Source organism: Rhinolophus sinicus, chromosome 10 (assembly GCF_057876585.1).
Source record: "Rhinolophus sinicus isolate RSI-liver-muscle chromosome 10, RSI-T2T, whole genome shotgun sequence".
NCBI classification, from domain to species: Eukaryota; Metazoa; Chordata; class Mammalia; order Chiroptera; family Rhinolophidae; genus Rhinolophus; species Rhinolophus sinicus.
The window spans coordinates 3,926,648-3,937,328 of record NC_142510.1 but is presented as its reverse complement, the minus strand read 5'-3'; the positions used below and the strand labels follow the sequence as shown (position 1 = coordinate 3,937,328).

General features: G+C 47.9%; 1 pseudogene; it reads right to left on the bottom strand.

Moving 5' to 3' along the window:
• Positions 1–502: 502 nt before the first annotated feature.
• Positions 503–10,305, bottom strand: LOC141569502 (thyroid transcription factor 1-associated protein 26 pseudogene; annotated as a pseudogene).
• Positions 10,306–10,681: the final 376 nt, after the last annotated feature.

The window sequence follows — 10,681 nt, the reverse complement described above, 5'->3', positions numbered from 1 at the left end:
AGCTGTCACCATTGAGGTAACCAACAGTCATCACCAGTGTGGACCCTCACAGGGCACCACCTCCCAGTAGGAGGGGCTGCTGTGCTTCCCCAGGACCAGGGAGGCCAGCGCCCCCAACCTCAGCATGCCCCAAACCTGAGAGATGCAGCTGCTCTGCATGAAACCACCCTCCAGATCCCGGGGTCAAGGGGTTACCTTCAGCTGGAACATCCCACGATTGAAAAAGAGAGCAGGGGGTCCCGTGCCGCCTTCCCCACTGAAGACACACCTAGTCCTCACGTCCACAGCAGACACACACAGCCTCGGCCATTGGGGCTCCTTCTCCGAGGCTCCCCTCTCACTGGGCCTCCCCGGGAACCGGAGCCCCCACGCCCCACCCAAGTAGCACCCTCACAGCCACCTATACATGAATGTATTTCCCCCCAAAACCAGTCCACAATGTCTGTAAGGAGTGACTGCTCCGTCAGAATGGCAGACACCAATGCTTTGCATTGCCTGCAAGAAAAATGAAAGAATCAAGGAAACATAACCACCAAAGGAACATAATAATTTTCTAATCACTGACCAACCCTAAAGAAATGCAGATCTACAAATTGCTGGGCAAAGAATTCAAAATAATTTTATTTTATTTTTTAATGCAGAACATATATAGAACATTTTCTTTTGTGAGAACAAAAGTATTTAGACATTTTATATTTAGTATAGCTTAGCAATCCGGCTTATGTTGACACACTTAGTGAATTGTTGGGAAGTACATTGCACACAGAAGAACTCAATGACAGACAGCAGATATTTTAACCCCTGATTAAAGACAACATGTCTGATTTAATTTTTTCCTTTTATTTGTTCAAGAAGATACTCTACTTGTAAATTCAAGTTTCGTTGACCCTTTGTAGTCTTTCTCCTCAATATTTTAAACACTTCCGTTTTCTTCTTTCTGGAGAGTCTTGGAGTTTCTTCTCTCGTTTTCTCCTCTCAAATTCTTGTTTCTTAGCAGCATGCTTAGCGTGTACCTGTTCGTATTCCTCTGGTGCTCTCTGAGGTGATGTTTTCTCTTTGTTGTTCCTTGGACTGGCAATGGAGTTCACCCTTTCTTCTCTCCCTCGTCCTCCTGGCTGAGGCTGGACCAGTGCTCTACGACCTGCAGGCAAAGTGGTCAGCGCTCCATTCTCCTCTGGCAAATCCTGATTAACTTGCTCTTCTGACCCAAGGTAAGGCTGATCCAAGTTGCTTCCCGAGTCTTTCCTCTTCGGCTAAATAGAGATGCGTCAGGTGACCAGGGGCTCAATCTCTGAACTGGGATTCCTGTGAGGCTCAGGTCTTCTTTTTCCCTCCATAGCAATCTACAGATCCAATGCAATCTCTAGCAAAATTCCAATGTCATTTTTCACAGAAATAGAAAAAAGAATTCTAAAATTTCTATGGGATCACAAAAGATCCTGAATAGTCAAAGCAAACTTGAAAAAAAGAACAAAGCTGGAAGCATCACAATTCCTTATTTCAAACTATACTGCAAAGCTATGATAATCAAAACAGAATGGTACTAGCATAAAAACAGACACATAGACAAAGGGAACAGAAGACAGTCCACATATACAATCGACTATTCTTTGAAAAGGGCACCAAGAATACATAATGGGTTAAGAATAGAGTCTCTTCAATGAATGCTTTTTAGGGAAACTGTGTATTGACAAGCAGAAGAATGAAATTGGATTCTTTTCTTATACCACTCACAAAAACCAACTTGAAATAGATGAAAGGCTTAAATGTAAGGCCTGAAACTAGAAAACTCCTAGAAGAAAACATACGGAAAGAGCTCCTTGACATTGGTTTTGGCAATGATTTTTTTTTTGGATATGACACCAAAAGGCCAGGCAACAAAAGCAAAAAGAAACAAGCAGGATGACATCAAACTAAGAAGCTTCTGCACAGCAAAGGAAACCAAAGGATCTGAACAGACATTTTTTTTTTTCCAATGAAGACACACAAATAGCCAACAGATCCATGAAAATGTGTTCAACATCACTAACCACCAGGGAAAGGCAAATGGAAACCACATTGAAATATTACCTCACACCTGTTAAGAAGACTATTATCAAAAGGAGGAGATCATAAACATTGCGGAGGGTGCGGAGGACAGGGAACCCTCGCACACAGTTGGTGAGGATGGAAATAGGCACCGGCACTATGGAAAACAGCACGGAGTTTCCGCAGAAAATTAAAAACAGAACTTCCTCATGACCAGCAACCCCCCTTCTGAGTGTATATCCAAAGGAAAGGAAATCAGCATCTGGAAGCGATGTCTGCACACCCGTGCTCCCTGCAGCATTGTTCGTAACAGGCAAGATATGGGAGCACCCTAAGTGTCCATCAATGGATGAACGGGTGAAGAGGATGGAGTATGTATGTATATATAACAGAGTATTGGTCCCCTTTAATACTTATTGGTCCTGCCCTTGGCAACAACAGGAGAATCTGGAGGGAATTACGGTAGGTGAATAAGCCAGGCAGAGAAAGACAAACACTGCACGGTTATCACTCATATGTGACACCTTAAAAAAAAAAAAAGTCCAACGCACAGACACAGAGAATAGAATGGTGGTTTCCAGGGCCTCAGGGGTGGGGGAAAACAGAGGAGGTACCAGTCAGGGCATACAAACGCCCAGTGATAAGATGAATAAATGCTGAGCATCTAATGGACAGCATGCTGACTACACTGAACAATACTGTATTAAATCCTTGAAATTTGGTGAGAGTAGAACACGTTAAGCGTTCTCACCAAAAACAAGTAATGACGGGAGGTGATGGCTGTGCTCACTAACCTGACTGTGGTAACCATTCCACAGTATCACGTACAGCAAATCACGCTGCACACGTGAGGACACAAGAGTAGGGAGAGAAAGGGAAGCTGGCTGAGCCACCCCCAAGAAACCTAGGCCCTGAGGGGACAAAGGACCAGTTAGAAAGAAAGTCAATGGAATCCAATCTGTGGGCTTCCCACCCATGGCCCTCAGCAAGCCTGCTTCAAGCACCACCTCAAGAGCGACAGAGGGTTCGGGGTTTTATTTTTGTGTTTTCCCAATCAGGCCAGGAGGGACCCTGCACACTGTCCTGTTCTCTTCACATTTTGTCTCCACAGACCCAGGCCCAAGTCCTGCTAAAAACGAGGCTTGTGTGACCATGTCCGGTGGGTTGAAGGGCAGGGAGGGAGCGCAAACTGCCCCCATGGTTGGTGCATGTTAAAAATTCACCCCTGGCTTGCAAGGTCCACGTCTCCCAAACTGCCGTTTCGAAGCTCCTAACGCCTGAATGAGGCAGTCTAAGTTCCTGCACAGACAGACGAGTGCAGTGAAACAGAACGTGAGGGACATGAGAGAGGGGCCAGCTACTCAGAGAATGCACACAGCCTCCACCAAGGAAAACCCCACTTGTAAAAATCAGAGGGTTATTCAGGCTAGAAAATCTGCTTCCTAATTGAATAGGAAACTTAACCAGATTCCTGGGAAAAAGCCAGACGTTAACGCAAATTCCCATTCAGCCAGGAGTCAAATAAACAGACAACGGGAATCACCAGCTTCTTCCCCACACACCAGACCTACAGTTTCATGGGGAAGGAAACAAAAGAAAATCACTCTCTGACATGTGGATTTTGCTCTGACAAGCCGACTTCCGAAAACTGGACGAACGAGGCCGGGCCCACAGTTCCTAGTCTCTCCACCAGCCCCTCCCCCCCGCCCCCCACCGCCCTCCGGAATCTCAGCAGAAGCCCAGTCACATCCTGTGTGTTCAGTGTGTTCCCTGGGGCACCTGTCAGATCCTTTGAGAGGCTGGCTCACGTCCAGACAGTCACACAGATGTGTGGTCAGTACCTCAGTGGGGGAGAAGGCCGGGGGCGGGCGGGGGGGGGACAGGGAGGGGCCGAGGGCTGGGGCGGATGGAGGGCAGGCTTGAGCAAACGTGACCTTCCACACAGCACAAAGGTATTTGGATTTTTTTTAAGTAAAGCCCACCTGTTCGACAGGTAGTTACAAAACATGTGCTCCACTCCCCTGGAAATGTGGCTGGTGACGCGGCACATCTGTCACTGGAGAGTGGAGACAGCCGCAATGGTGGGTTTGGATTCTAATACTGATAAGAACAGCTATTATGGTTTCCTGAGCGTGTCGTGTGCCAGACGCCGGACTAGGCTTTTAACGTGTTCACTCCTTCGGGCCTCACGAGCAGCACAGCAAGCAGAGCCGTGGTCGAAACCGAGGCCAGGGGTGGACTCTGCCTCCACCCCACACTAACTGTGTGGCCCAGGGACTGGACTTCTCTCTGTCCCCGTCTCCTGACCCTTAAAATGCACTAATGACGGTACCCACCTGCTAATGCTGACGTGAAAACGGGACGACTTACGTATTGTAGGAAGAGCGTCTGGCACACACCAGGTACAGTACAAGTACAGCTATTGTCATCACCATCCCTCTTCACAGCTGACACAACTGAAGCGCGAAGGTAAGAAGGCTACGCTATTTCCCCTCAGTCCCATTCTACCGTCAAGTTCATTGTCAAGGTCCTGCCCCCCACACACACACACACACACTCCCACTCCCACAACGGCTAGATCACACTCCACAAGCCCGTGTCCTCTGGACGCCTCACCAAGTGGGGACACCACATGTACTCCGTGCTTTGGGAGCCATCGTGCCGGAAGCGCAGATGGGCACCTACCTCCCCACGTGTTGTTACTGTAACAGCAAGAGCGAACACGTCACGCAGTGGTTCCTCGGTGTTATTTATTCTAAACACATTCTAGTGCCAGCCTCACGGCCCCGGAACAGGCCTTTATTTCCAGTGAAGAATGGAGACAGGAGAGAGATACGGCAGCTGGTGATTCAAGCCTATTTTGGTTTCCTCTTTCTCTATGCCCTTCCTCCCAATCCCCTCCACAAAGGAGACAAAGAAATAAATGTTGGCTGTTAGAGGGACGTTACTCCACATAATAGCATTCATGGATTCAAAACTATTTCTTGAGGCCCTTCTACGTGCTAGGCCCCGGCCACGCTCAGGACCCCACCTCTGCAGACAGGACTGGCTTCTGCCCCATTTCAAAGAACCCTTGCAACGCGTGCAAGGGCCTCTTGTCGTCCGAGGCCTGCTTTCCATGTCATTTGGATTAACCGTGTAATGACTGATCATTTCAGTGGCCCAGGGCCCTGCTGGTTCCCAGGGGTCTACACTTTCCAAAAAGTGCTCTGAGCATTTCCAGGGGTCCCTAAGGGGCGCCTTACGTACAGTCACTCATGAGCCCTGCCCCACCAGGAAGCATCTGCTCCTGGAAGGGGCCGCATTCTCTATCAGAGGTCCACGGCGGCCTGGAGAGTGGGGGAGAATGACTCCTCTTTTGTGTCTTGCACTCGGAGAGGGCCCTCAAATGGGGCTGCTCGGCCCTCAGTGTCTCACAGGTTTTAGAGCAGCAGCCTTTCAGGGTGTACGTTCAACAAAGGCCTCACCAAATGACAAGAACACACGGAAACACCCCTCTTCTTGGATTAACAGGCCTCGCTGGCCCTTTCTTGGGCCTATGGGGGTCCCATCCACCCTCCAGACGTGTTTCAGTCCCACGAAGATGGGACCTCAGCTGTACCTGTAAGAAACCTGGCTTCCAGGGACCTCACCAGGTCTCACCCCTTGGCAGCAGGGGGGACGACGGCCATCACGTGTTCAGGCTGTGCAGCATCTTTCTTTTTAATTGAGGTAAAATTCACATCAAATGAACCATTTTAAAGTGTACAATTCAGTAGCAGTCAGCAGTGTTGTGAACCCACCACCTCTACCCAGCTCCGAAATAATTTCATCACCCCAAAAGGAAACCCACACCCATTAAGCAAGCATCCCCCCACCGCTCTTCCAGCCCCTGGCAAGCACTAGTCTGCTTTCTGTCTCTACGGATGTACCTATTCCGGACCTTTCACGTACATGAGATACTGGGACCTGTTGGGTCTGGCTCCTTTCACTCCGCTTAACGTTTGAGATGCATCCGCGTGCAGCACGTATCGATACTTGGGTTCCTTTTCACCGCTGAATGCTACTCCACTGGACGGAGAGACCACGTTTGGATTTTTCACTCTTTGTGTGACGGACATTTGAGTTGTTCCTATGTTTTGGCTCGATTGTGAATACTGCTGCTGTGCACATTCGTGTACAAGGATTGGTTTGAGTATGTGTTCTCAGTTCTTTGGGGTGTATTTCAGTTCTTGTGACTTGCTGGGTCACATGGTAATCCTGCTCCATTTGAGCAACCGGCAGACTTTTCCACAGCAGCTGCTTCACTTTACATTCCCATTAGCAACGTATGAGGGTTCCAATTTCTCCACATTCTCACCCATCCTTATTTTCCACTGCTAGATTATAGCTACCCTATTGAGTGTGAAGTGGTATCTTGTGGTTTGGACGGGCATTTCCCTTGTAATTGACACTATCTTTTCAAGAGCTTGTTGGCCATTTGTGTGCCTCCTTTGGAGATGTGTCTATTCAAATCCTGTCCCATTGTAATTGCCATGTTTGTCCTTTTGTTGTTGAGTTCTAAGAGTCCATTATATATTCTGGATACTGGCCCCTACCCAGATACATGACTTGCAGTATTTTCTCCCATTCTGTTGGTTTTCTTTTCACTTTCTTGATAGTGCCCTTTGGTGCGTAAGTGTTTTAAATTTGGGCATAGTCTAATTTATCTATTTTGTTGTTGTTGCCTGTATTTTTGGTGTCCTACCTGAGAATCCACAGCCAAATCCAAGGTCATGAAAATTTACCAGGTTTCCTTCTAAGAGTTTTATAGTTTTAGCTCTTCCACTTAGGTCTTCGATCCATTTTGAATTGATTTTTGTGTATCGTGTGAGGCAGTGGTCCAACGTCATTCTTTTGCATGTGAATATTTAGTTGTCCCAGCACCATTTGTTAAAGAAACTATTCTTTCTCCATTAAATGGTCTTAGCACCTGGTCAAAAATTAACTGACCATAGATGCATTTTCCATTTATTTCTAGACTTTCATTCTACTCTATTGATCTGCTTGTCTTTACTCCTCCTGGGACTCCCAGTAAGGATGTCAGCATGCTCCCTGGTGTACACAGGTCTCTTAGCTTCTGCTCATTGTGCTTTACTCTTCTCTCTGCTCCTCAGACTTTCTGAATCTCAAATGACCTATCTTTAAGATCACTGATTCTTTCTTCTGTGTAAATCTGGTTTTGAACCCTGCTAGTGAATTTTTCATTTATTACACTCATCAGCTCCAGACTTTGGTTCCTTTTTAAAACTCCTGTCTCTTTATTGATATTCTCTGTATGTTGAGACTACATTCTCCTGGTTTCCTTTAGCTCTTTGGGCAAGTTTAAGACAGTTGATTTAAAGTCTCTGTCTAGTAAGTACAATACCCGGGCTGCCTCATGGACAGTTTCTATTCATTTTTCCCCCGTGAATGGCCATAGTTTGTTTCTTTGCATGATTATGGGTTTTTTTGCTGTTGATAAATACTGGATATTTTGAACATGTGGCAACTCTGCAGTTTACACAATTCATATCACTCGCTAGACACAAGACGTGTGAAGGGATACCAACTCTTTATATTAGCAACTACACTGACACTGAATACTAGAATTGCAAAAAGTTATGTAATAAAAATGCTACATAGAGGAGGGGTTCTGTTTTTTTCCAACCGAGAACTCTGACTACTGAAGCAGGTAGGACCAATATCCCGGCCCCTGTTTGACAGATAATGAGATTGGTCCCCAAGAAGTCCCAGAGCAGGTCAGTGAAAGACCTTGAAGAGCTTTGGTAGTTTGCAAGTGACTAGAATTTAGCTCAAATTAGTGCCTTTAGCTTTATCAATTTATTTTAAATTTAAAGTTAGCTCAAACTAGCACTTTTTAAAAATAAAAAAGTGATTCCTTGCGCACACAAAGCAAACATGGCCAAGGGCAGGAGTGCAGCTGTACCCCAGGAACTGGGGGCTCAGACTCAACACCACGAGCACCTGATCCGTCTCTTCTGTGCTGCTCAAACTTTCCTGTTATCTCTCCAACCGGCTTTCTCCACACGGCAGGAGTTATGGCCATCAACAGCACTCAAGGTTCTTATCTTACAATTTCTACCATTTTAAAGAGACGAACCTCACAGGCCCCAAGTTCAAAGTATCCTAAGGGACCTCATCATGGTTTGAAGCAGGCGCCCCACTCAGGACTGAGTACATGTCAGGAGGCTGAGAGCTGGGAGTAGCTAAGAATCACGTGGCCGCATGGAAAGAAAGGAAAACGGAAGGTGACGGAGAAAGAGGACACTATATTCTCCTCACATCCACTGGAAGGCGGCCAATCCCTCCCTTTCCCTTTGTGTAATGGAAGAAGCCCTCACTAATTCCACGTTGCTCTAAGCACCTGTATCAGTAGGTTAGTAACAAACCCAAACTGACAGGTTGTCTTGTTCTTCCTACTCCCATCGCTGGATCTGAGCATCGTCACCCTCAGTCGCAGGCCTGGGCGAACAGAGCAGCCACTCTGGCACAGCACCCATTGCTGTGGCACAGAGAGACCTTGCACCAGTCACTACATGCTCCAGCCTGGAAGTGACACGCTTCACTTCTGCTCACAACTCATCCGTTGGCCAGAATTCATCACGTGGAACGTGTACGTGCCTGGCAGGGGGAGAGCCTGTATTTCACAAGCAGCTCTAATTTAATTACCACTGTACTTCACAATCATGCTATTGAATCTTCACAAGCACTAGAAGTAGTACTATTATCCCTATACGAGCGATGAGCAAACTGACGCAGAGACGCAAGGCAACTGGCCCAGGATCACACAGCTACCGACCGATGCAGCCAGCGTTTGACAGCCAAGTGCATTCTTAACCATGTCCACTTACTACCTCCCCTGACTTACCTTCTATGCGGTCTTCAGCACTTCCACTGCCCACCAGATCACTTGAAACATAAAAAGGGGGGAGCTGGGGGCCAGGACAGTGACCTTGAACTGCATCATGCCCACATCCCACTCCATCCCATGCCACCCGGAGGCTGACTTTTGGGGCCATGAAATTCTGCGAACGTAACACGACAGCACAGGTGCTGGACAGACTTCCACTCTTATAAAAGCTCGCTCCCCCACCGTGAGGGTCAGAGATGACATCCCCCTCTGACAGGCCACATGCTGGGGACACAGGGTCAGTAACAGGGCTCCCGCTGTGGGGGACTCAGCCTGTCAGAGGTTAATAGGCTCCAACCAGGACACAGTGATGTTTCTGCACCTTGTACCCCGAGTGCCTGGACACAGCAAGCATCGAAACACCAGCTACACTGAAGACAAGGGGTGACAGAACGCAGTAAAGGCCAGACGGGGGGCTGCACTTCCAAAGCATTTACATCCTGACTTTGCCGCTTCTAGCATCTTGAACAAATGGCCTCACAGCTGTGCTTGACTTTTTTCACCTGAAAAACCAGAGCCAGTAATAGTAGCCATGACGTACAATTAAGCCTGTCACACAGTAAACATTTAACAAGCACGAAAAACTATTCTTAAGGCATTGCTGTGTTTAGGAGAGGAAAGATAAAGTATAACACATGCTCTTTTTGAAGATTTATGGTGGAAGCGACATTTAAGCAGGATCTTGGGAACATCTCTGGGGAAGAGGAAAAGGCCTTCCAGGTGGGTGAGCCACACGCCAAGGGCTCAGAGATGGGGAACATACGAGCTCAATTGAGGATTTAGAACTAGCAGGTAGGTTTTGGGAAGCAGGGAATTAGGCTGCAGAGTCGAGAATCAGGAGTCTTCAGGGTCAGGAGTGGAAAGCAAACCTCACAGGCTGGGGTGAAGGAAGTCATCTTAGCTGGCGCTGGCTGTAACTGCCTCGCCCCTTCGGAGGCGTGTTACACGTACGAGGGAGGGCAACTCAGCCTCCACGTAAGAACAGCATGACCCGTGTGCTGCTGGGGGGGCGGGGGCCTGGGCAGTGCTGTTCCCTTTTGAATTCAGTCCTTCAGCCTCTGCTCAAAGGCTCTATGCTCTATAGATGGAAGTGTTTCGCCAAGAAAAATGCAGGGATACCGACTTTGCATGTCTTCAGAAAGGTGTTTCCCTGACCTCTATCGATGGATCGTAGGCTAAGAATCCTACTTATTCCATAGTCATGAAGTTACTGAACTACTGAAGCTGGCCACGCCCTAGGCCCCAGGCTGCTTTCCCAGCTCTCCTTTAGCAACCCCACGAGGTAGGTTCTCCTTTTATAGAAGGAGACTCACAGCTGTCACTCGTGGGAGGTCACCGTAAGCCATGCCCGTGACAGTGACGATACACCACCACCTAGGCTGCCATACTTGACACTTAAGTGTTTACTGAGAACTGCTGGACCCCAGGAAGGCAGGAAGTAGCCCGAGGGGACAGTCATCCCAACAATCTCAATGGTGACATTTACTTTTCTGAAAAAAGAAAGAAAAATCCAACCTATCAGCCAGCTATTGGCACCCAACACCCTACCAGGCCTTGTAACCAGGTCTGCACTACAGCAGCTGTTTCTGCTGTGGCCCACACGACCCGACGACTAGGAAGGGCAGCTGCGTCTTTCCGTAAGGCTGTGAGCTGCCCATCACCCCGCTCCCATGACAGGCAGGCAGATACTACCGGCGACAAGCTTATGACCGAGTTCTCCTT